The sequence below is a fragment of the Agelaius tricolor genome, unplaced genomic scaffold, assembly GCF_023055355.1.
Source record: "Agelaius tricolor isolate 1412-34295 unplaced genomic scaffold, bAgeTri1.0.p SCAF_71, whole genome shotgun sequence".
In the NCBI taxonomy this organism is placed as follows: Eukaryota; Metazoa; Chordata; class Aves; order Passeriformes; family Icteridae; genus Agelaius; species Agelaius tricolor.
The window spans coordinates 791,439-815,168 of record NW_027269331.1 but is presented as its reverse complement, the minus strand read 5'-3'; the positions used below and the strand labels follow the sequence as shown (position 1 = coordinate 815,168).

Genomic DNA, 23,730 nt, shown 5'->3' with positions numbered 1-23,730 from the left:
TGGCTGACAGACCCCAGGTCATGTCCTGGAAGAGGCTTGACCAGAGGGGCTGATGATCACCTCAGGATCATCAGGAACTCCACCATGTCTTGCTCCACCTGTCTGGGTGGTGGAGGCAGAACCTCCTCCAAGGCCACCCGTGTGTGCAGGTGAAAAATAAGACAGATAGAATCATGAATTTTTGAAGCACCCTGGCTTTGTAAAGTAAGCCTTAGTTAAGGAGATACGGTCTGCAGAGCCCTGTGTGAGCCCAGCAGCTGCTCCTGGTATCTCACCTTGCTCTGTGCTCAGGGTGAGTCACTGGGCTGAAGCGACTCCCCTTCTTCTGCCCCAAGTGCCAATCCATTGTTAAAACGATATTAACTCATGCCTGCTAATTAGCAGGTGTGCCAGGGTGTGAGAGGCCCAGGATGTTAATTAGGGTTGATAAAAACACCTTTATGCAGGGTACAGACCTGGATTGTGTCTGCCTTCCTTCCACCACAGAGAAGGGCTGTGCTCTGGGGCCTCTCTCCTCTGCGCTCTGTGCTGGGATGGATGTTTGGGGAGCCAGAACCTCCCTCAAGGGCCCCACAAGGACCATCCAGTCCCACTCCCTGTGTGACCCTGCACATCTCCCCCAACAATCCCCCCCTGGGCATCCTGGAACGGTGTCCAAAGGCTCCTGGAGCTCTGTGGGGCCGTGCCCATTCCCTGGGGAGCCTGGGCACTGGAAGGACATGTCCTGATCCTCCCCTGGCACAGCTCCAGCCATTCCCTGGGTCCTGTCCCTGTCACAGGGAGCAGAGGTCAGAGCTGCCCCTCAGGAGGAGCTGCATCCCCATTGAGGTGTGACCTAAACCTTCTCCATTCTGGTGCGATTCATCCTGCCGGAAGGATGGAAGGAGGGAGAGACCTTTCCCAGGGGTGCCATTCCAGGCACAACATCCCAGGCTGGCTCCCAGCAGGTTTGGTACTTCCTGGCTGGCACGGGGCTCGTGCCCTCGGAGGAAGCCCACGTCCAAAGGGAGTGTCCCAGTGTGTCAGCAGGGCTGGGAGCCAGGGCCAGGCCTGGCAGTGCCTGCTCTCCCCACGGAGAGCCTGGCACTGCCCACCAGGGCTCCTGCTCGGGCTGCTCCACACCTTCCTTCTCTGCTCCCACCATCCCAGGCTGCTCACCCAGCCACGCTTCCTGCAGGGAGCATCTCATCTCTGTTGGATCCTACACAGCTCAGGAGGAGGCATCCCTTCCTCTCCCTCCATGGACCTCTCTCCATACCTTAGGATTGCTGCTTATGGCTTGCTAGGTTTTGCTACACTGCTCTGGGGCATGATTGAAGGGGAAGTCTCTGCTTTCTTCTGCACTGAACCTTGTGGCTCTGCACAGCTCCTGACAGGAGGGGACAGCCGGGGGGTTTGGGCTCTGCTCCCAGGGAACAGGGACAGGAGGAGAGGGAGGAATTTCTCCATGGAACACGTGGTCAGGCATTGGCAGGGGCTGCCCAGGGAGGTTTGGAGTGCCCATCCTTGGAGGTGTCCAAGGAATTCCTGCATGTGGCACTCAGTGCTCTGAGCTGGTGACAAGGTAGGCATCAGGCACAGGTTGGACTCGATGGCCTTGGAGATCTTTTCCAGTGAAATCATTCTGTGATTTAAAACCCACCAGTGGTTACAGCAATGTCTGAATGTTTCTGCAAGCTGCTCTACAGCAGTTGATGTTTTCCTGGGAGTTCTGCCATGCCCAGGGATTGCTGTGGGTAGCAGGAAGAGCTGTCCTCTGCTGTGGCAGGGTGCAGGTGGCAGCAGAAGGGGTGCTGCTGCCTTTGCCCTCCAAATTCAGTGAATTCAGTGCAGAGTTTGCTGCTGATGTATCACAGCAAGCACCTGTCCCTCCTCTGCAGTGGCAGCGTGGCTGCAGCATCTGTGGGAGCTGGGGTGTGCACACCTGTGTGTGGGTACACGCCAAGGCCGCTCCAATGGGAGTGATCTGCTCCGATGGGAGTGATCCTATTGCGACAGGAGTGATCCCGCTCCGATGGGAGTGATCCCACTGCAATGGGGATGATCCTATTGCAATGGGAGTGATCCCACTCTGATGGCAGCAATTCTATTGCGAGGGGAGTGATCCCACTCTGATGGGAGTGATCCTATTGCGAGGGGAGCGATCCCGCTCCTATGGCAGCGATCCTATTGCGACAGCAGCAATCCCATTCTGATGGTAGCGATCTGACTCTGATGACAGCAATCTTACTGTGATGGGAGCGATCCCACTCCTCTGGCAGTGATCCCATTCTAATGGGAGCGATCCCGCTCCTATGGCAGTGATCCCATTCCAATGGGAGTGATCCCGCTCCTCTGGCAGTGATCCCATTCCATTGGGAGTGATCCTGCTCCTATGGCAGCAATCCCATTCCAATGGGAGTGATCCTGCTCCTATGGCAGTGATCCCATTCCAATGGGAGCGATCCCGCTCCTATGGCAGTGATCCCATTCCATTGGGAGTGATCCCGCTCCTATGGCAGCGATCCCATTCCAATGGGAGTGATCCCGCTCCTATGGCAGCGATCCTGCTCCTATGGTAGTGATCCCATTCCAATGGGAGCGATCCCGTTCCAATGGCAGTGATCCCATTCCAATGGGAGTGATCCCGCTCCTATGGTAGTGATCCCGCTCCTATGGCAGTGATCCCGCTCCTATGGTAGTGATCCCATTCCATTGGGAGTGATCCCGCTCCTATGGCAGTGATCCCATTCCAATGGGAGCGATCCCGCTCCTATGGCAGTGATCCCATTCCAATGGGAGCGATCCCGCTCCTATGGCAATGATCCCATTCCAATGGCAGTGATCCCGCTCCTATGGCAGTGATCCCATTCCAATGGGAGCGATCCCGTTCCGACAGGAGCGCTCCCTGGGCGCTGTGGGAGCTGTGCCCCGTTCCAGCGGCCCCGCGGGCAGGCACAGCAGGGCAGGCACAGCAGGGCAGGCACAGCAGCCCCGTGGCCCTCTGAGTCACCATGGGTGGCTCGCCAAACCTGCTCGTCTGCTCGGGCTCTGCGAGTTCCCAGCGCTGAAAGCTGCTCTCCGTTGGTTTGTCTGCAATGGGAGCTGCTGGTTTGCCCAGTCAGGGTTTAAATTCATGCTGAGGATTGCTGAGTGCTCCCCAGGCCAAACAGTGTCTGACCCCATCCCTCCTCCGGCCCTCTGCTGTTTCTGGGGTGTGCCTGTGGTCACGGGGACCTCATGCTGGGTGTGGGTGGGACTGTGGGAAACACCTGAGGTGAGAAGTCCAACCCAAGGTGCTGTTTGACGTGGGCTCGGACTCACTGCTCACTCATGTTCCTGGTCACGGGGGCTGTGAGGATGGCTGTGCCGTGTCAAATTGCTTCCCTGATATCTTGTCCCTGTCCCAAAATAGAATCATCTCCTCCCTTGCTCTGCACCCGGGCTGTGGAACCCCACAGCCTCACTCCAGCTGTTAAATCCTTCCAGTGCCACAGCTGTCTGCCCAGCCCTGGGTCAGAGCCAGGCTCCTGCACGTACCTTTTGCCTTTTTATTTTATTATTTTCCTCGTGGCTCTGTCCTTTTCCCAGTTTGTGGGTGGGACTGCAAGGGCAGGGGTATTGCTCGATACTTGGTATGTGTGCAGCATCGTGCAGAGTTGTAGATGTTAATTTGTTAATTAATTTGATTTCTGCTTGTAAAGAACATTGACTGTGTTGTCTGCTTCTTTTTCAGAGCAGTTTCATACCTGTTTTTCCTGTCCCACATACGTGGTGCAGAGGCAAGTTGGGGGATAAACACAGATGGGTTTTGTGTTGGTATTTCTTATTTATAGCAACCATTAGCCAGCCCTGGTCTGGAGGATGCTGCTGCTGCTGCTGCTCAAATCTTAATCCAGAGACGGTTTTGTGGAAGTAGGGAATTAAGTAAAACCAGATGGATGTAATTCCTAATTCCCTGCAGTCCCCGATCCTGGAAACCCTTCTGCACCTGTGGGAGCAGCTGCGGGTGTGTTTTTAACGAGTGCCCTAGGGCAGCATCATCCCGCCCGGACCAGGGAAGCCCTCGGGGTGCTGGGCGAGCGGAGGGCAGAGGCGGAAGGCACGGGCTGGGTCAGAATGTTCCATTTTCTGTCTCCTGGCGAGCTGTGCCTGCGAACACAGCAGGATCCCGAGGATTGTGGAGCCGGTACACCCGGAATCTCTCCGGGCTCCTGGGCATCGAGTCCTGGGCTCCTCTGGCAGCCGGTGAGTTACAGTCGCCCCGGAGGGATGTCCTTAGGAATTCAGATTTCAGGAGCCGGCGGGGCTGAGTGGCAGCTCGTCTGAAGCCTGTGACGGGAGGAATTAATCAGGAGAGGGAGGGAGGGAGGAAGAGACGGAGGGAGGGAGGGATGGCAAAACCCCAAACCTTCAAACACACCCAATTGACCCATCTCATCTCAGCGTGAAACTTGGCGAGTTCCACCCACTCCGGAGCAGCAGGGGAATGAAATGCAGGCGCTTCCTCCTCTGTGCTAGCGGCGGCCGGGGCTCGGGGAGCAGGAAAAGCCACGATGTTCGTGCTGCTGATGATGAGCGGTGAGAGCCGGGGAATGGGATCGGGATGCGGCACCGGGATGCCGGGCTGGCTGGCGCTGTGGGTCCGGGAGGGCTCTCCTCTCCCGATTCCCCTCTTTTATGGAGAGAGGTGCTGCTTTCTGTGACTTGTGTTTAGCTGGGGTCTCAGGTGCTGTTTGCTTTTGTGCTGCTCGGAGGGAGCCGATTGCAGGGGAGCCGGGGAGTTCATAGCTGAATTCCCTAAGAGAGAAAATGTGGTATCGAGTTACTGACGGGAGATGTTCCCTTCTCCAGCTGTCTGGCTTTATTTTCCGTAATTACAGGTTGCCACGCTCTTTAATTGTTGAAAATGAGCCCCGTGAAAGGTTTCAACTTGACTGCAGCTCGGCTGGGTGTCTGTGCAGGGCAGTGCTCTCCCTTTTGGGGGGCTCCCACTCCCCAAAGATTTGGGAACTCTGCGCAGCCGGGACTGGGGGGACAGGGAGAACCTCGTCCCTGTCGAGCTGCTCATTTTCCTGCTGGTTCCTTCAGCGATGGCTTATCAAGTCATTTAATATCCCGGGCGCTATCTCTGGATCTAAATTGCCTAATTCTTGGGTCGGTGACAGGAAATGTGAGCACAGAGCCCTGGCTCTGCAATTACTGTGACTAAGCATCGGGGCTGAGCACCCAGCAGCAGCAGCAGCGCTGTCTCCTGGCCCTGCTCCTGTCCTGTCCTGGCTGCCCAGCCCGAGCTGCTGTCCCCAGGGCTGCTGGCACAGTCTGTGACAATGTCAGGGATGGCTCCTGCTTCCCCAGGGCCAGGGGCAGGGATCGGCCCTCACTCTGAGCCATGCGAGCCATCATCAGCTGTGAGTAATCCTCCGGGGCACAGGCAAAGGATCCCGCATACCTTTTCCTGGGAGTTAAGTCACTCTGGAGCTGTTGGAAATGTGCTTTCAGAGTTTTGTTTCACGTGGCAGAGCCCCGCTGCTGAGCTGGCTGTTGGTTCCTTGGATGGTGTTTGAATATTGCAGGAGGGATTTACATTTCCACACGTGGTGGGTGCTGTGGAACGAAGCGAGCAGGTTTGGTGGGTGTCACTGCCTTGCCTGTTTTCTCCCGTCCTTTCTGAGTTTAAAGTGATCTGTGCATTATGGAAAAGGGGTGGAAAAGTGCTGTGCTCAGCAGGGCAGGCTGGGCTGAGGGATCAGGTGCCCAAATGTGGCAGGCCTGCTCGTGCTTCCTGGGGAACCTGCTCTTTAAAGGGTGCCTGGCTGGTTTCTAACTGGTTTTGAGGCAGAAATGCTTTATTTTTCCAAAATGCCTGACAGAAAAATCTGCCAAACCGCAAATTTGCATCATTTAAGCATTTGCTTGAGCTTAATGCTTTTGCTCTGGGAGATCAGTGGTAGGACTCCTGCTGGAATTGGTGTTGAGGAGAAGCATTGATTTTGCAGTGGCTGTGAGTCTATTAGGCAGCAGTGTTTGGAGCAGACTCGTTTGTCTCTAATGAAGTTACACACTCCGGCTTGACTCGTAGGTAATGGCTGTTTGGAAAGGAGCCCCCAGGAAAACACAGCTGATCCCTGCAGGATCGGTGACTGGACTGCTCCAGGGAGTGCCTGGGAATCCTCCTGCCCAAAGCTGGGGCAGGAGGGTGAGGTGGCAGCAGTGGGAGCTCCCAGCAGGATGGCTTGGGTCTAAACTGTGAGCTCACTGTGTGCGTCAGGCAGAGAGACCCCACTGCTTCCCTTTGGCTCTGAGGAGCTCCCCAGTGCTGCTCTTCTCCCAGCTGTGAGGGTTATTAGCTCAAAAAATTAAAGGGTCTTTGATGGGAGGCAAGAAAGTCTGCTAGAATAAAATACCAGCTTCTAAATAATTAATTGCAAAGCAAAATCCAGTGCAAAAACTAACAGTGGCATCAAGTCTTTGCAGGAATTCATCGAGGAGGAGGATGAGTCTGTACTGATGTGTCTTCCTGGGTATTATTTCGTTAAACTGGTGGCTGTGCAGAGCGTTCCAGGGAGTTTTATGGCCCAGTAATCCATTGCTGGATGAGGGGAATACATTATTTATAGATCAGAGTGTTTTAACATCCTCGCATGGGTTGTTTAAGGAGGTCAGGATGCAGAGCAGTGGGAATGGGATTAGCCCAGCTGTGCCACAAGCAGCGGGTGAAAGGGGAAGTTAGCACGTAGATGTTCGTGTTTTTATTGTGCCTCACGAGGCACAGGTCACAAGAGTTAGGGGTTTCTAGAACCAGGATGGAGTTTTTATTGCTTGTGACATCTCAAATGGTAACTGAGCTGGAAGCAGACACGAGCATCCCTCTCCCTGGTTCAGCAGCCCCACTCCCGGCTGCGTGCTTGTGTTCCCAGTGGGATGGATGCAGGCAGAGGGCTGAGCAAGGGGGGATGGATGGATGGATGGATGGATGGATGTTTGTGAGGGCTGCCAGCCCCTCCTGCCTTGCAGGGGCAGGAAGCTGTGGTGCTGCTCCACGTGGGAAGGCTTTCTGCGCTGTGTGTGCCGTGTCCCAGAGGCACAGCCCCGTGAGCCGGCGCTGGGGCTGCCAGACAGGTGCTGCATTCACTGCAGAGTGCTTTTAGTGTAATTGCTTCTTCAGGCTTCCAGTTAGGCTTGCCATGAGAGCTGGGATGGGATGTTCCCAGGCAGCTCGGAAAGGCCTCACAGAGCCAAGCAGAGGAATGATGTGGGCAGGGGAAGGGGATGCCCATCAGGCAGAGCCTGCAGGCTGAGCCCAGGGAGGGCTCTGCTCCAGGAAGGGGCTCTGCTCCTGGTTTGCCTCAGGAATCTCCCTGCTCCCAGCACCCACAGCAGTTCCCACTCTGCTTTCTGCCTTGGGTATTCCCAGCAGGGAGCTCTGGGCTGGCAGGCTGGAGATTGGGAAAGCAGCAGTGGGGGTTCAACTCTGGCACTTTCCAGTAGTGTCTGGATGTGGTGACACTCAATGGTCTCAGAGGTCTTTTCCATCTGTAATAACTGTGTGATTCCATGGTTCTAGGGCTAGTTAGGAGCCCAGGCTCTTGGTGATGTTACAGAGTTTAACCAGTGGCCAGGCATTCTCTGGAAGAGCTGTGTGCCTGTTGTTGGGAGGAGCATGGAAAATGTGCCGTGGTGCCACTTGAGCAGGACTGGTACGGGGCAAGCTGCGTCACCTCGCACTGCCAGAGTGCCCCTGAGTTACAGGGAGTGAGCAGCAGCTCTGGAAGCTCCTCTGGGCTGACCACAAATCACCCTGCACACGTACATCCTGCTGGGAGGCAGGGACATTGCCCAAAAATCAGCCACGGGCACACAGGAATGTGGGAGTCACAATGGGTGTGCTCCTCTGTGGGTGTAAGGGCAAGAGGGATGCCAGTGGGCAGCCACAGGCTTGGGAGCAGCTGTGTTTATTTCTGAAGAGGCAGAAACAGTTATTTCCTTCTGAAAACTGCTCTGCATTTCTATTTGTATTTTCCCATCCAAGCAGTTTGGACGCGATGGGCTCAGTTTCTCCTGTGAGGTGCAGAAGAGTGAGTCACTTGTTGAGGGGATGTGATACTGGGTAGTAAGTGCAGAACCAGCTCTGGAATTGCAGAGTCTTTATGCAAGAGGTGTTTCTTCCTGTGTGTGTAGGGCAATGTCCCTTTCAGCTGGAGCTGGTGTCCCCCTCCAAAGATGAAGTTGGGCAGTGTAGGGCACAGAGCTGCATTTGCAGGAGCTGGGGAAGTTGCCAGAAGTTGCTTTCCTGTAGCATTTTGTCCAAAGCCAGAAAGTGGTTTTGGGGTCTCTGAAACAGCAGAAGTTGGACAGAAGAAGGGAAGTGTGTAGGTTTTGCATGAACACCTTCTTCCCTTGTTTGTGGGGGATGCCAGGATCTCCCTCTGCACCTTGCACTGCCCAGTGGCAGTGCTGGGTGAGCACTCAGCCCTCTGTGCTCCCAGCCCAGTCCCTCCAGGAGGCAGAACAAAGCACCTTGTGCTGTCTGCTTCCCACTGGGAATTGCCTGGCTGCTCATTTGCATCGGGCTGGGTGGGGAAGGTGTGTTCAGAGTGTGCCCCAGGCCCTCAGACACTGCAGTGGAGACAAAGGCTCCATTGCGCAAGGGCACCCCAGGAAAGGAGCTGGGGAAGGAGCTGGGTGCAGCCACCTCACGGAATCCTTCAGGCTGGACAAGGCCTCTGGGGTCAGCCAGTCCCAGCTGTGACCAATGCCCACCTTGTGCCCAGCCCAGAGCACTGTGTGCCACCTCCAGGTGTTCCCTTGGGCACTCCAGGAGCTCGGGAGCACTGGGACAGCCTGGGACAGCCAGCCCAGAGGTTGTGCCTGGTCCTGCCAGCTTTTCCAAACCCAGCCTTTTTCCAAACCCAGCCTTTTCCCCAGCTTTCCTTCCCTTTGCCAGTGGTTTCCCCCTCTCCTGGTGAGGGGATCCCAGGGAGAGGCCCCTGGGCAGGAGCTGGAGTGCTCCAGTTTTCCAGGGTGTTTTGGATGGTTGGGTGACGTCTGTGCAGGAATTAAAGCAGTGGCTGAGAGCCCTTGTCAGGCATCCTCTGGCTGCAGGTGATGTGTAACACATGCCAAAGGTTGTTCTGGTGAAAAATGACCGATTTTCTTTTTTTTTTTTACCAGTAACAAAGGAGCCTTTTCTTTCTTCCTCTGCAACAATGAGAATCTGGTGGGGTTTTTTTCTGTGAAGTGGGAGGAAAGTTGTGGTTTTGTTGACTCTCATGGTCCCCCATGGTGAGTTGGAGGGTGCTGCTGTAAGAGGTGTGAGGTGGGCACCAGAAACACACACAGCCAGTGAGACTTGAGGCACAGTCCAGAACTCTGTTCTCTTGGAAGTTGCAGGATAAAATTTATGACAATAACAAGCCTGTGGGAGTCAGTTCCTTGCTGATTTTTTTTTTTCCCAAATTAATCTTAATGCTTTAGTAACATCTGGATGATTGCTTGGTAATCTTTTTCTGGGAAGTGCTTTTGTGTGTGTGTATGTACTTTGTTGTGGAGTGATAAATCACTGTAATTTACCAGCCTGGTTTTTAAAAATTTGGAAAGTCATACTGTGTGATGTGTTCCTTGGAGCTGTCATTCCTGGAGGCACCTGAATGAATCCATGACATTTCAGCTCCTGTTTACTGCTTCAAACAGGTTTTTATGCTTGACATGCTTACCTGAGCATCCCTCTAAGTTTGGAGTTTATGGAGAGTTTTCTGAAAGGGAAATTAAAAAGAAATAAGGGATTTTTGAGGAGGAGGAGGAGTAAGGTGCAGCCACTTGTTTTAAGCCACCTGGGGTTGGGAAATTGATGTAAATGTCCAGATGAAGAGTGAGAACGTGTTGGGAATACCCCTAGGAGCCCCTGGCCATGGCTGTCCATTCCCACCTGGCTCAGGCAGTGCCTCTGTGCTGAAATGTGCCCTCAGCCCTGGGGCAGCAGGGGCTGAGGCAAGACAAGGGCAGGGCTGCACAGCCATGAGGTGCTCCAGGAGCTGGTTCTGTATTTCCAAACGTGGTGAAGCAATGCAGGGAATAGGCAGAGACTGGCTGGGGCCCTGAGAGAATCACAGAGCCCTTGGTTTGTGCTTCTGGGCTAGTGGAAAAAGAAAAACCAAGGCTTTTTTTGGCTTTGAGAGTAGATCCTTCTGCAGGGCTCGGGCTGTTGGGGCTGCATCTTTGGGAAGAGGGGCTGGATTGTTTGGAAATAGAGGCATTGCAAGGAGGACGTGCTGGCAGCCTCATGGGGCTTCACAGCTAAGGGAGAATCCTTGTGTTTGTCAGTACCTTACAGCTGAACTCCTTGGGAACTCTCTCAGGCAGAGGAGGGGGCACAGAGAGGCTGGCACTGAGCAGGGCAAGGATTTGGGCAGGCTGGAGGTCCCACAGAGGGCCTGGTCTCTCTGAGTCTCTGCAGGGGCTGGGATCTCATCAGTGAGCATTGGGTAGTTCTGCTGCAGAACAGGAGGCTGACCCACTTAGTGCCTGCCAAAACCTGGCTCCACTGCTGGGCAGCACTGATCTCTGCTCCCTGGGACACTGACAGCACCCAGGGAACACCTGCAGCTGGGTCTGGAGGGGTTTAGGCTGGATTTAGGGAAAGGTTCATCCCCAGAGGTGCTGGGCACTGCCCAGGCTCTCCAGGGAATGAATGGGCACGGCCCCACAGAGCTCCAGGAGTGTTTGACCAAGGCTCTCAGAGTCAGATTGGCATTGTTGGGGTGTCTGTGCAGGGCCAGGAGCTGCTCTGGGTGGTCCCTGTGGATCCCAGGATATTCTGTGATTCTGTTGAGCTCCATAGGGAACGGGAGCTGGGGCTGTTCTGCTGCCTGAGGCAGGACAGTGATTCCCCCATCAGCACCAGAGAGATGGAAACGAAATAATTGCCAGTCCCAGGCCTGTGATGACAGGAAAAACAGCTCCAGCTTTGTGTGAGCCCCTGGACCCAGGCTCACATATCCTCATGTGACTGTGCAGCTCTGGTCTCAGCCCATGCAGGAGCTCTGGGCACAGTGCAGGGTGAATCCAGCAGGGCCCTGAGCAGCTCCTGAGGTGGTCAGGGTGGGTGATGTCCCACAGAGAAGGCTCCTGCAGGCAGCACAGCCCTCCTGTGTGTACAGCACAGATACAGCTTGCAAACCATAGGAGTGTGTCTGTGCAATGTGCTCTTTTTGCATAATTCAGGGCAGCGACTAAAAGTGCTGCAGCAAATGTTTGTTTGGTGCTCAGGACAAGTGTGCAAGGCAGAAAAGGCTTTGAAGGAACCCAGTAGGACCCACAGCTCCTGCACAGCACGTGGTTAGGCAGGCAGAATTGCTAATCAATATATCAAGAGGAAGAATAACCCCTGCAGACCAAACTGTGCAGAGGTTTGGGGTTCCAGGCTTTTCCTGTGGCCTCTGGCTGGAGGTGGAGCTGGCTCCCTGCTCACAGGAGGAGTTGTCATGGTGTCCCAGAGTCCGTGAGGCTGGAAAGGAGCTCAGAGATCATCAGGTGGAAGCTGTGCCCCATCCCCACCTTGTGCCCAGCCCGGAGCCCTGAGTGCCACCTCCAGGGTGGGAATTCCAGACCTCCCTGGGCAGCCCCTGCCAATGCTCAGTCACCCTTTCCATGGAGAAATTCCCTCACATGTCCAGCCTGAGCCTGCCCTGCACGTTCCCAGTGCATTTTGCTGAGAGCTGCTGTCTACAAGGGGAACAAGAAGCCTGAGGCATTGCCTTGGAGCTAGTTTGGGGTCCAGGCAGCCCCATTTCTAGGACACAGAGCTGCCACCCTGTGGTCCCATTCTCCCTTGCCCTGGGATGGGCTCCTAGTGCAAGCTGCAGGTTCCCAGGCCGAGGGGCTGGTCCTGCTGCTCCCCAGAACCTGCTCAGGCTGAGCTGTGCTTATCCCAAGGTCTGATTGGATCATCCTGTGTTGGGAATGACTGCCCAGCCCACGTTCCTAAAGCTCAGCAGCTTCAGGAGGAGCCCAGCTCACCTGGCATTCACGCAAGATTGCAGATATTTATTTAGCTCTTTCAGAGCAATCTTGAACCTGCTCATCAGAGTGTGCATCTCACTTGAAGCCACTCCAGCTGTGCAGAGCTATTTTTGTACAGGGACCCTTTGAAATTTTAATGCACTTTTTGCTTAATGAGTCACTTAAGGGAGCAGCAGCAGTTTTACAAATCCTCTGCCTGGAACCTGTTGCTTCCCCTGACTTTTCTGTAACCTGCTTTGGGAAAAGTGAAACACATCCAGGTGTTTCTTGGGAACGTGATGGGATTGTTGGGGTGTCCTGTGCAGGATCAGGAGCTGGACTCTATTCCTGTGGGTTCCTTCCAATTCAGGATGTTCTGTGGATCTGTGGTTCGAGGTCATGGCAGCACGTAACACTGCTGAGAAGGAATCAAGGACCAAACCTTTTCTGCAGGTACATAAAATTACCCTTTCATCAAATTCTTCTTACAAACAAGATCTGGATTTGAATGCAGGGAGATGAAACCTCGCAGAGCTCCTGATTCATTGTCTAAATGGCAAGGAAATGTCTTGCCTGGCTGAGGCTGCAGCGAGCTGAGTCACATCCCCATGGAGCTGGGGACAGCAGGGACAGCCTTGACGCCCCCCTGGCAGCTCCTGCCTCTCACAGCAGACGGCCCTGCCACGTGTCACCGTGAGCACAACTCTGCTGAGCTCTCAGGAGCTCTGTCCACCCCTGGGGAAGCCTCTCCCAGCTCCTCCTCAGCTCCCCACTCCAAGGGCTTCCCAAAGCCCCCCAGTTCTCCAGGTCCTGGAGCTCACCGAGGCTCTCAGCCAGAGCTCTTGGGAACCTGGATATGAAAATCTGATTTTATATAGCTCAAGCTGGACCAAATTTCACATTTAGAGTCTCTGCTAGTCAAATTGACAGAGCAATAAGAGGATTTTCTTGGTCCAGCCTCTCTTTTTAAACCTAGCAGAGGAATGCCAGGGGCCAGGGATTCATATTCCACTATGCCTGACCTACAATTTATGGCAGCATTATCCCAGAGTAATGGAGTGGGTCCCACAAGTGTGGAGGTGCTTGTGACTCCTTTCACTCGATTTTAGAGGCCTTTTCTGCTGAAGTGGCACAGCCCCTGCTGTCTGAGGAGATACTTGTCACTGTCCCCTGCACGGACACCTTATCTGGAGGGAGGGATGATCTCAAAGGTCCCAGACCCTTCTGTGGTTCTGTGATTTATTCTGGCTTTCTTTCAGTGGTACAGGAAAGGAGCTTCTCAGGCTGTAAAAGGGGCTTTGAGACTCAGGGAGATTCCAGGTTCTTGTGTGAATCCCTGGAACTGGGTTGAAGAGCAGAGCCCTAATCGAGCCCCTTCTCTCTCAGACACAGCTTTGGTTAAGCCTCACCACTGAGCAACCCCCTAAAGCTGTCAGGCAGCCAGGCTGAAATCCTTGCCTTGCAATTGAATGAAATCCTCTAGAATTTAAAAACCTGGGGGGGAAAAGGAGCCCTGAGCATGAAATACCCCTGTCCTAGTGTGATGAGCATCCCCCACATCTGGGCTGAGAGTTCTCTGGGAATGTGGAATAGGTGAAAGTTACTTTGTGCAGGGAAGCACAGGGGGATGGAGCCACCCCCTGTGAGCACTGCAGGTACTCCATGGCAGCAATGGCACCAGATGGGCCTCCCCAGGCCCAGCTTTGTGTTGGGCTGGGTTTATCCAGCAGCACAGAGCAGGCTCTGAAATGCCACCTGTTGGCATGAGCTGTTCCCCTGGGAATGGGGATGGGAGGGCTGGAGCTGCTGGCTGTGATTATCCCGCTCCAGAGCTGTTATTTCATTCCCATTGTGGCACTGAGCATTGCTCAGAGGATTAGGTGGATGTGGATGTGAGCAGCTTGATCCCCGAGAGCCTGGCCTGGGTTATCAGGGTTTCCTGCAGAAACTGAGTGAGAAATGGGGAGTTTGGGCTCAAGGACCATTTGTGCCTCAGCTTGCCACAGCCCTGTGCAGATAACCCTGTTCTGTGGCTCCCTCTGCAATCAGGGGCATGCATGCACGTTGGATGTGCTGCTTTCAGTAAGAGAACGTTGAAATATTCTAAACATAACCCTTTGTTAGTCCAATGCAAGGCCATTTTAATTTTAAATCAGCAAATATTTCAGCTGGGCTTCCATAAGGGGTATTAGTTTTTAATTATTTCCGGCATTTTCCCTGATTAAAAATGGAATTTATTACTCTTCTAGTTCTAATTTTGTTTACTGACTTGGCAGGTAGCATTGCTCATGGTTTCCTCCATGAAAGGCACTAATTTTGAAAAAGCTGGATGATGGCTCTTGGGTTGATGTATTTTTTCACCTGAATGCATTGGGAAAATATTGGTAGAATTTTCACATTTTAAGGCTGGTGCTGCTAAGAGCTTATTAATTGTTGTTGTTTGAGCATCAGGTTAGCTTTGTGTGGCATCAGTCAAACTTGTGGGCAGTCTAGTCCAGGATGTCAATATCTGGCTTCCCTTCGGCTAAATTAAAATTTATAGTTGGCTGTCATGATGGTAAATGGGATTTATTTTGATTCATTCTTCTCTGTGTGCAAATTCCAACCCATTGTGGTGTACATAACCTGTTGTGCATCATCTTTTGCTGAGTACATCCCCAAAAATTGTCCCAGCAGAGGGGGCATGAATGGTATCCTTTCTGTGGGAATTTATCAACCTGTTACAACTGGCACAGCAAAGGAATCAACAAAATTAGACAGCATTTGGTTTCTTAAATTTTATGTTGGTGTTGAGAACCATGTTCAGTGCTGTTATTTATTGCTTGCCTTAAATACAGGCTAAGTTAGGAAACATCTACAGTGGGACATGTTATTTATCTGCTCACAGCATGTGGCATGCTCCAGAATATTCCCCCCAAACTCCTTAATGGATTAATTGGGCAAAATCTCCCCCAACAGATGAACAATCCTGCTCTGTTTCACGTGGGTGGATGGAGTTTGAGCAGAGAAAACCTCCAAGCAGTGTTCCTGTGGGATTCCCAGTTCCTGATTCAGTTTAGACTCAAGTCCCTGGCTGGCAGGGTGGACTGGGAGCTGAAGTCCTGTGTCCATGAATGCCCACCTGGAAGTTCTCTGGGACAAGAACTGCACTCATGGGAGAGCTGGAACCACCCCTGGGACAGTGCAGGGCCCCAGTCGTGTCCCTGCTGGGATGGGTCCATCCCTGGCCTCTGCTGGGAGCCACTTTGCCCCTCCAGCAGCAGCCAGCTCTGCCCAGCTCTCACATCACCTCCCCTCTGGGTGTACAGAGCGTTTCTGGGCCAGAGCAGAAGGTGCATTCTGCAAGTCTTGCATGAACAAATTGCACTTGGCAGGCAGGATGCTGCCCTGCTCTTCCCTGCTTGTTAAGGGTTCCAGTAGAACGGGCTCCCTGATACAGGAATATCCCAGAAGAGAGGCTGGGCCAGGAGAGCTGGGGCCAAGGCAGGGCTGGACCTTCTTCCTTTGAAGCACCCTCCTGCCTGTGTTTGCATTTTCTGCAGTTCTCTCATGTGCTGGCAAAGAAATGTCAGGGTAAGTTTCCTGAAAACAAAGGATTGGAATGAATGAAGTCTTTTTCTCTCTTAGTCCTGAAACTGGTTATGAGCTTTTCTTTTTTTCTTTTTTTTTTCCTCTCTAAGCCAGTTAGGTTGGGCTTTAAAGAACAAACCTCAAACCCCAGACAATGCAGTAAAGCCAAAAGCTTGGAGCAGGTGTTGCCCACTTGTTCAAACACGTCCAGGGCTTGTTTCCTTTTCAGAAGGCACTTGGAAGTCAGGCCTTGAGGAGGAAAACTAAAATGGAGCTGTGGAGCATGAACTCAGAGCGGGGGCCCTGTGCCCCAAAAGTGTGTGTTTACATGTGGGGCTGTGAGAGGAGGAGCAGGTTATTAACCCTGCTGAGCCCAGGGAGCAGAGGCACATCCCACACTGAGCCTTCCCAGGCTTCTCCAGCCTTTTTGTGTGCTGGGAGGAGGAGCTGCAATCCCTTTCACCCTCTCTGGGGCTGCCCCTGGATCCCTGGCAGTGCCCAAGGCCAGGCTGGGCAGGGCTTGGAGCCACCTGGGGCACTGGGAGGTGTCCCTGGCCCTCTTAGGGGGTGGCACTGGGTGAGCTTTAAGGTCCCTGCAACCCAAACCATCCCATGGTTCTGTGATTCCCATGCTGCAGATCGTGGCTGCCTCACGGGCTGGGGTTTTCACAGTGTTTGCTGCATCTCCTGCAGAAACAAGCACTTGATGTTCTTCCTGATTTCACCTCCATGTTCCAGATCCCATCAGGGCTTGCTTCCTCCACCTCAGGAGCCCCCAGCCTGTTCTGGGCTTTCCCTCGTTTCCAAGTTGTTTCCCCTGTAAAGCTGGAGGTGCCCATTGTGTAAAATGTTTCACAAGTCACATTGGGCTGGGAAAAGAACGTGGTGGGGCAGAGCCTGCAAGCTGGAGCAGAGAGGTGCCCTGCCAGATGATTATACATTCCTTTTCATGGCTTGTTTGGGTTTTTTTAAGAGGCAGAGAATAAGTTGAGGCGTGTTAGAGCCTGTGTGAGGAGCGATAATGGAGTGCTCCTCTCCTTTCCCACAGCTGGGCGGAGGGAGGACGTGCCAGACCTCAGTGCCTTGTGCTCCTTGTGCTCACAGCCCTGTCCCCTGGGGCTGGTGGGACATGGCTGAGGTGCTCAGGGGCTCTTCTCTTCCCTGTGGCACCCACATCCCTGTGCCCTCCTCACCACGGTGCTCCTGCTGTCCCCTTTCCCATCCCACCGCCCCGTCCAGGCAATGAGCTCTGTGCTCAGTGCCCCCTTTTCCCCTCTCCTGCTGCCCACTGAGGTCATCCTGGCTCCTCAGGTAAAGCAGAGCTCGGGGGGGATGGGGGTGGTGGAAATGGGCCTCAAAGCACATTTCCAGCCGTGCCTGTAGCAGGTTATTTGTCTCATTTCAAAGCCATTCCACGGCTGGTTTGAATTACTCCTCCCTCGTGCCCTGTCGTGCTGGTGAATGGTCAGGCTGAACAATATCCCAATATTAATTGGTGCCCTGGGATTTCGGGTGCTGCTTGGAGGAGCTTCTCTCTGCTTCTGAGCATTGAGTTACTCTGCAAATGTTTTTATTGTCTCAAAGAAGGGTTTACTGCCTGTTTACATAATTACTAATCTAATAATTACAGTGGAATTGAGCCCTGAAAGTTGGTGGATCTTTGTGAAACACTGAACAAAGGAAGTCCGTCAGGTTTTTGTATCTTTTATAAATATAAGCCTCTGGAACAATCAAACTGACAGAAATCCCACAAAAATGTCCCAGTTAATGGATTTTCTGTTTTCAGCACTCTGTAGGGTTACAGAAATACTGGTGGCTAATTGCAGCCTTACAGATGGCACCAGGAGGGATGGATTTCTCCAGCCTCTGCTGCCTTCCTTTGGCTCCCAGGGACGCTTTTTTGCAGAGGGAGAGGAGTATCTGGCTGCTTTTTGGGTGCTTTGCTGGGAGAATTTCAGGTATTTAAAAAAAATACACATAAGTTGTTAGCAAGGATGTTTTCAGAGCTTATTGTGAGTTTCCTTTGAGTGGCACTTCTCTGTTTTAATGGGAAAATGAGATGGGGATTGTGACCTGGGGTGGTGCTGGGAGGTGGCAGAGAACTGCCTGTGCTTCCTCCTCCTCCTCCTTCTCCTCCTCATGACTGGCTCTGCTGGGTCTCCTGGGGCACAGCAGGGAGAAGGGGAGGAGGAGGAAGAGGAGGCACAGCCCCTGAGAGGGGCCAGTGGAGCTGCTGAGGGGGCTGTGAGTCCAGGAAAGGCTCCTAAAATTGACCCCTTAGGGAATGGTCTGTGGAAAATAGAGGACTCACATCTTCTTTCTCTGAGCTTTCCCCCTCTGTTCTTTGCTGCCTTTGGCCTTTTCCTTCTCGCCGTGAGCGTTGGGTGCGCGCGGCAAGGCGAGACTTCTCTCTGCGACACCAGGAGCTTTTTGCTTCCTCTCCAAACCTCGTGGCTCCTTGGGGGGCCGGATGCAGAGCCCCCAAAGGAGGGAGTTGTGCCTCTGTGAGACCCTGAGCAGCCTGGCTGCTCTCGGTGGCTGGCAGGCTGGGTGCTGGGGAGCCGCCGCTCTGCGCGGGCGGAACCTCGCCGTGCCCCGGCTTGTTCCCCTCTGCCCTGTGTGCAGGGGCTGGGCAGCTCCCCGGGCACGAAAAGGCTGCAGTCAGCACTCTGCAGCCAGGGAGACACCTCTCCTTGCCCTCTGCCCATCCCTGCTGCAGCCCCACGCATCAGAAATGCTCCACCGGCAGCGTTTGTGCTGCTGCGTCACGCCAGCAAAGCTGTGCTGCTGCTGGAGGAGCTCATCCCGAGCTTGGTTTGCTTTGGGACTTGAGGAAAGATGTGCCACCGTGAGCCACATCAGCATTTCGCTGCTGTGACCCTACTGCAGTGGCCTGTGCAGGCTCAGTCAGAGGTTGTGTCCCTGGCAGTATTTGTACTGTAGATCTGGCCCCAGTGTGGAGGCTGTGCTTTGAGTCCTGCACTGCACAGAGCTGTCCTTGCTCCCTTCATGTACAGGGAATAACGTCTTGAGAAAGCTTTTTCTAGGAGTTGATTAAAAACTGTGCAAAATACAGGTTCTTTTACCTCTTCCCCCTCTTTTCACGTAGGTTTGTCAACTCTGAAAAGTGGTGGAAAAAACCTAAGAAAACAAATGAAGAAGGGAATTGCATTTGAAATATTTTGATATTGCTCGTGAGGGACTTGAAAGGATGTACAGCCCATCAGTGATGTGTGATAGGGGGATCTTTTCAGTCCAAGACTGTCTTTGATGGCAGAACATCCAGAGGTCTCCAGAGCACCTGTAGGGCAGACTCTGTAGTAGAGAGCAGAAAAGTTCAAGGTGAAACCCCCTGCACTGGCACAGAGGTTACTGCCTCCCAAAAGGAGATACAAGGGCTGGTGCAGCACCACAGAGTCTTTGTTTAGCTCTGCTGTAAATGTGTCCTTTGCTTCTCTCTTTTGTCCCCTCTTTAAAGGGCTTCCCTTGAAAATGGCAGCAGTCACTCTGTGTCTGAGGTGCATCACTCTCTGCAGAAACAGTCGCTGCTTCTGCCCTGGGTCTGCAGGATCAGTGTGAGCTGTGGCTGCTGGTGGAGCGCAAGGCAGGGGACAGTCACCTCTCCTGGTGGCTGTGGCTCAGGAGGGTGGAAAAGTGTTTTTCAGGAGGAAATTCCTGGTCCCTGATGTTATTTTTAACACCCTTTTGAGTAAAAGCTGCTTTAAGCAGGAACACAGTGGGGGCTGTGTGCATGCAGACAAAACCAGTGCTGGGAGGTTACTGGGAGAGGCTGGATGTCCCTGCAGCTTGGAGGTGGCTCTGTGGGGGGACAGAAACCATTCAGGTGAATTCAGGGGCTCAGGTGGGTGAGTAATTCCCTTGTAGCACATGCAAGGTGACTCTGGTCAGTGTGTGCACAGATAGACTGAGTGTGCATCTGCTGCAGGGTTTGCTCTCATTTGGCTGGGAATGCTGCCACAGAAAACACCAGTGGCTTTGGCAGCCACCAAAATCATCTCCCGCTCTTTAAATGTAAAGAGGAGACTGGTTCTTTTCTTGCAGGGCTGTTTTGGAAAAGTGAAGCACTGAAATGATGGAATGGCACTTGCTGCTGCTGCTGAGAATGTCAGTGACAGGCTGGAGAAGACCTCTGAGGTGTGGGGTGCCAGCTGTGCCTGCTGTCACCGAGTGCCATGGCCACTCATTATTACAGTGCTGGCTGGATTTACTGTGGTTCTGTTTGCTGCTGTGGCTGGTACCTCACCAGCCTGGCATTTGGAGGAGGCATAGCTGTTGTTTTGTGAGCAGTCTGCATTCCTGACACGTATTTTAGAATGCCTAAAAAAAAATTCCCACTTCTTCATACTTCAGCTCAGTGTTTTGTTTCTGTGACTGTAGCCAGCGTGAAAAGGAGTGAGAGCCTGGTGTTGAAATATCCCCACTAGGGTTTGGAGCATCTCTGCCTGCTCCTTCCCTGGCACTGCTTTTGGGGTCATTTTCAGGGGAGCATTAGGCTGGAGCTGGTTTGGCAGTGTGCTGTGCAGGATGCCAGGAGCTCACAGGTACGAGCCCTGCAGCTGGGCACCTGGCACCCCTCACAGGCAGCTGCCACGTGCCAGGGAGCAGCAACATTCCCTCTTACTGACCACACATTGCAGGGCCACAGGAGGACCTGGACCAACTGTGGAGGATTTGTTGTTGTTTTTTTCCTGCTGCTCAGGAGCAGCTTGAGTTTGGGAAGGACGAGCTCTGTCCCTGTGTGCAGCTGTGGTCCCTGGGTCTCACTGAGGCTGGGCAGGGCTCCAGGCAGGGCTCAGCCCTGAACCCCCAGCTGGATGCACTGGGGCTGCTCAGCTGCCCCTCTGCCTGTGTTCCATTTGACAGCAGCTTTGTTGTCCTGAACTCCTCTCAGAGTGAGGCCTCACTTTGGCCTTGCCTTTGCTGAAGGTGTCTGCTCTGTGTTACCCTTGGCCACGGTGAGGATTGCACGTTCCAGACGAGGTCAGTGTCTTCTGCAGCACCAGCCACTGCTGTTTCTGCTGGGCAAGTCCTGCTTGGTGCATCCTTTGATTTACATTTGCTTTTCTTGGCATTTCTGTCACACACAGGGAGCTCATGGTCCTCTGGGATCAATATGAGACGAAAGGTCTGTTCTGTGCTCTGACTTTTCCCAGCTTTGTGTCCTCAGCACAAGGCACCAGCACATTTCATTTTTATGCGTCTGCACAGAAAACACGAAAAGACTTGAGTGAGGTAATTCTCTCCTCAGCACAACCTCTGTGCAAAGTTTCTTATGCAGATCATAATTCCTGTGCCAGTTTTTGTCATCTTCAGCTGCACTAGCAGTTTCCTGGAAAGGTGTCTTGTGCCTTTCCTCCTCTGGAAAATGGGTCATCTTCTTGCAGGGAGTGATCAAGAGTAGCAGGCAGAAATTAATTCCCATTTTTCCCTGTGTCAGTCCCTGTTCCATCTCCCAGCTGTGCTCCCCAGCCTTGCATCCCATTGACAGACAGATGGACACATCACTGCTGGGATCACTTGTTCTGCAGTCCCAGGCAGGATCCTGATCCGCAGGTTTTAATATAAAAATTCCTTCCCGTAGTCCTGTGGTTGCTTCTCTCATGGCTTTGGGATGCAGATTGAAAGCTGCTGCTGACTGGCACGTTTCAAACTCTGCATTTTGCTCTTGATAACCTCAGATGTGGTGATTCACATGCCTCTCCCCACCATGCACTCCCTGGAAAAGGAGGCAAAGCCTTCATTTTAGTTGGAGGCCACACTCAGAGCTGATGGGTATCAGCTTTCCACCCTGAGCTGCCTTAGCCTGGCTTTTGGTAGTTCTGGCTTTTCCTCTCCAGAGCATTTGCTGATCCATCCCTTTTCCATCCTTCCCAGGGTGGGGGCTTGTCCCCTGAGCCCCCAGGGTGTCTTCTCCTGGGATTTCCACACCTCATGGTTCTGTGCCCTCTTAATTAAATATGCACCACCCAGCCATGTGGCCCTGGAGTTGTGTGTTCCTCCCTGGGAGTGGGAGAGCCGTGGCAGGAGCTGTGAGGGACGAGCTGTGACTGGAACCAGTCAGCCCAGCTCAGCTGGAGCCACCAGGGTCTGCCAGGAGGTGCCAGGTAAAACCTGAGCGTGTCCTTCACCTCTGGCAGGGCCAGGCTGGTCCCCAGCAGCCCAGCTGTGCATCCCTGCTGTGCCAAAGGCAGAGCTGCTCTGCTGGGGCTGGTATCAGGAGGTGAGCACAGCAGCCACCTGAGCACTGCTGGCCTGCCTCCTCCAGCTCTGCCGAAACAGCAGCCAGGATTCCCCTGGGGTTTTGGGAAGCTTGGGCTCCTTTTGTTGCTCCCGTGGTCCCCAGCAGCTGTGAGCAGGAGGATGCTGAGGGTCCTGTGGGCAGTCAGTCCTGGCTTGGGGCCTGGGTGAGTGGCTGTGTCAGCATCTCCCCATGTCCCTGTCCCACCAGAGAGTCCTGTCTGTGCTGCACTGCCGTGCCAGGCAATAACCCCCTGGTTTTGGCGAGTTTAGGATGTTCAGGGCAGGCTTTCTGCTGGTTGGACACAGCTTTCCCCCTTAGTCACCCCAAAGCCTTTCCCACTGGGATGTGGCTGTGCTGGACACTGTTCCCAGAGAGAAGGGAGCCCTGGGGAGCTGGCAGCAGGGATCCAGCCCTCCCTGCAGTGCTGGCCTCCCCACCCCAGTGCAGTCCTGAGCAGTGCTGATTTCAGAGCACATGCTCACAGACAGATCCTGGTGCCAAAACTTGTGCAAGGCATGCTGTCATCTGCTAAGGTCATCCTTTGCTTCAGTCCCTTTCCTTATTATGGAAGTTATTCTTTGTCCTTTCTTCTGGCTCTGAAGCAGTGATTGAGGAAGCTTACACAGCTCTGGTGCTCAGTGAGGTTCCTTGTGCTCCCTTAGGGATAGGGAGCAGAAAGGGAAAAAAGCTCTGCTGGTCTGCCTGAGTTGTGTTTCACACCGGTTTTTCCTCTGGAATCCCTCCCTAGTACTTAAGTCAGGGAATCTAAAATTAGATACTTCATATCTCAGGCACCATCTTAATGATCTGTGTGAGGTCTTTGGCATTGCTTGAAAATCAGATTACTTCCCTCAGTGCTTAAAGGAGGAGATACACGGAGCACTTCCTCTGCAATTCCCCCTAGCACAATCATTGCCCTTAATTTTTTTCCACACCATTTTAATCCTTCCCATCCTGTCTCGCCGGCCACTCGAGCCACGGGTTTCAGTTTTTATTGCTGGAGCCTGTGGTGCTGGCTGGTTCCTCTGTGCAAGGTCCCATCCTTGGCTGTGCAGGGAGAGCTCCCCCAGATCCGTGTGGAGCTCTGTCTCCTGGCCTGAGCGTTTTCTTGTTCCCTCTCAATCTTTTGAGTGCATCTGGCACGTCCCAGCCTTGCTGTGTATCAGCAGTTCTCAGCTCATTTGGCACAAGCAGAAAGCCCTTTTTAAGCTAAGTGCAATAAATAACACAGAACCTAAAGGTAAATAAACAAGCCCCACCTTATTTTTTATTTCAGCTGCATTTTGGGAATTCTTTTCGTTTTTCAAGTATCATATAAATGTACACTCAGTCCTCAGAGCCTCCATGGAGGCCAGATGGGCTCCTCCTTCCCTGCAGCTCCCCGTGGCTGGGCTTAGTCTGCCCCACAGGCTCCAGGGAGTTGCCCTCGTGGCTTCCCATAGATTTGCTTATGTCTGATGATCTGAAATTAGAATCCTTCCCCTGCTCTGCCCTTTGCTGGAAACGTGTAAAACCTTGCAGATTCCCCCCCAGGCTAGAAAGGGGGATTTTCCCACCATTAAAAATAAAAGGGAAGGGAAGGAGAAAGAGTTAAAGCATGCTCAGATAGTTGTAAAAATGATTGAAAAACAAACAAACCCACAACGGTGTCAATTATTCACATCCCCTCTATAAATAGAGAAACCCTGGAGAGGGGGCTTTCCCTTGGGCTACCTGCTCTGCTCTTTCATTGATTTATTGCCACGGTGCTTTCTCAGTGCTGTGCTCCTGGTTTTGTTTCCTTTAGCAGGGATTTAGGGATGGCTGACTGTTGCCTCTGTGGAGGTTTAAGGTCTCTCAACAACAAACCTTCCTCCCTCCTCCTCTTCTTGCCTTTCCTCCCCTCCCTTGGGAATTGTCGTAGGGGTGGTGCTGCAGCT

The 23,730-nt window shown here is 53.2% G+C and overlaps 1 protein-coding gene across 2 annotated transcripts in view; it reads left to right on the top strand.

Moving 5' to 3' along the window:
• Nucleotides 1-23,730, top strand: part of TIAM1 (TIAM Rac1 associated GEF 1) — a 150,959-nt gene that overhangs the window by 45,721 nt on the left and 81,508 nt on the right. Inside the window, exon 1 of one of the 2 annotated variants that reach the window (XM_071417921.1) lies at nt 4,410-4,560. The exons of the other annotated variant lie outside the window; for it this stretch is intronic. The gene's annotated coding sequence lies outside the window, so the exon portion shown is untranslated. Of the gene's footprint in view, nt 1-4,409; nt 4,561-23,730 lie in introns of those variants that run through there. 2 annotated transcript variants of the gene reach the window in all.